We start from the raw sequence: 1,935 nt of genomic DNA on the forward strand, positions 1-1,935 counted from the left end.
TAGTCCTGGTTCCAGCCCTGGTTTCAGCCCTGGTTGTAGTCCTGGTTCTAGTCCTGGTTCCAGCCCTGGTTCCAGCCCTCTTGGTGGCTCATGATGCACGTTCATACCAAACCGTTCCTGCAGCATCTGACCGTGATGTTCCTCTCCTCTGGTTTCTGCATCTCCAGCAACAGCACACACTGATGGGCTGAAAGCATTTTGGAAGAACTTGGATTGGAGACGCTCATCTGGGCCAGAACTCCAAGTTCACATGAGAAGATCCAGTTCCCCTCAGGCCCCTGGACGCACACACACACACACACACACACACACACACACGCTCACACTCACACTCACACACACACACACACTCACACTCACACTCACAAGCCAAACCCAGCTGTATGTGACCATGCTTCCAGTAGATTTCCTCCCTGACACCAAACTTGAACTGATTTGGGTTCAGCTCAGCGTCTGAAGAAGCTCCCTGTTGGTTCTGGTCTGTACAGGAAGTGCAGTCGTCCAGAAACAGAAGACAAACGCCTGCATCTCTTCCTGTGAGCGTTCCTGAGCTCCTCCTCGTCTGCTGCTGCTTGGGCTCTCCAGGAGGACTCTGTGGATTCCAGTGACTCCATCATGAATGTCACCATCACTAAACAGTGTCTAGAAGCCCAGTCAGCCCAGTGCAGCTCATTTAAAGTTCTCCTGCTCAGAAGTATGATTACTGCAATTATGAGCTAAGAGCTAGAAAGAAGCTCAGAGTATGAACAGAAATCCAGTCCCTGTTAGCTTCATCTGAAGAGCTGAAACGTTGGTGTTCCTGCATGCTGGTGTGGAGCAGGGATCCCAGGACTCAGTTCTGCTGTGACCCGGCGCTTCTGAGACGGAGAAGAGGTGAGAAGTGTGTCTGCTTTGCATGGACAGAGTCAGTTGAAGCTTCACTCAATCTTCACTTCTGCATGACAGTCAGACAGAAAGAAGAGTCCTGAAGCCCAGAACTTCCATCTCTGACACATTTCTCGGAGGCACTCTTCTGCCTGAAAGCCTATTTCTCATCGTGACTTTAATCCTGTTTCCTCTTTATTGACACGGGATCGTTAAAGTTCCATCACCCGAGCACGTCATCCCGTTGTTCCTCAGACACTGGAGCAAACCGGGCCTGCAGTTTGCCTTCAGCGCTGAAAGACGTGCAACTACGATTTCTAAAATGTCAAGACATTCCATTAGCTGCTGCTAAATCCTGTCAAGATGCTGCACCGTGCATTTATTTTAACAAGCTTAAGCCTGAGTTATTCCTCCCAGGTGTCTCTTTTGGATTTTCTTTCCTTTCTCTCTTTGTGTTTGGAAAAATGTCCAACATTATCTGCAGAAGCTACTGGCAGCAGCAGTCTTATGAAACACTGCTTGCTGCTGTTTCCACTCTGAAACGTAGTCCAGAATTCATACGACCAAAAGAAAAGGGAACGGCACCAGCCTCTGAACAACCACACAGCAGCTTGGTTATCCTGCAAAACTCCAAGTGACCCAAAGATGCTACCGCTGCATCAGAACCCTACATCTGGCAGCTGTGCTAATCAACACATCATCAAATCATGCCGTGCCAGCGGCGACGCATCGCCTACCTTTGTGTGCTGCTGCTGCTGCTGCTGCTGCTGCTGCTGCTGAGTGGAAGTCTCACAGAGTTCTGAGGAGTCTGGGACAGACGAACAGCAGCCCTGGTGAGGGTTTGGCTTTTATCTACAGGTGGGCGGAGCTGCACGAGCTGCGAGACGAGAAGCACTGGATCTGTGCATGTGAGAGGGAGGAAAACAGGATCTGTGTGAGGGAGACAAACCACCGCTGGAACTGCATGTTTGCAGCATTAGAGGTTATTATACACAGAACCAGAGCGAGGGGAAAAGAGGAAACCCAATCAGCTGCACGGCCATATATCACAGGGAGGAAGATTCTCGTTTG

At 50.1% G+C, this 1,935-nt stretch overlaps 1 protein-coding gene across 1 annotated transcript in view; it reads right to left on the minus strand.

Annotated features, from left to right (window-relative positions):
• LOC103358969 (collagen alpha-1(VIII) chain-like) overlaps positions 1–1,667 on the minus strand; it is a 21,191-nt gene extending 19,524 nt beyond the window's left edge. Inside the window, exon 1 of the mRNA XM_008284130.1 lies at positions 1,602–1,667. The gene's annotated coding sequence lies outside the window, so the exon portion shown is untranslated. The remainder of the gene's footprint in view (positions 1–1,601) is intronic.
• Between the last annotated feature and the right edge of the window lie 268 nt (positions 1,668–1,935).

This window comes from Stegastes partitus, unplaced genomic scaffold, assembly GCF_000690725.1.
Source record: "Stegastes partitus isolate 25-593 unplaced genomic scaffold, Stegastes_partitus-1.0.2 Scaffold348, whole genome shotgun sequence".
Classification (NCBI taxonomy): domain Eukaryota; kingdom Metazoa; phylum Chordata; class Actinopteri; family Pomacentridae; genus Stegastes; species Stegastes partitus.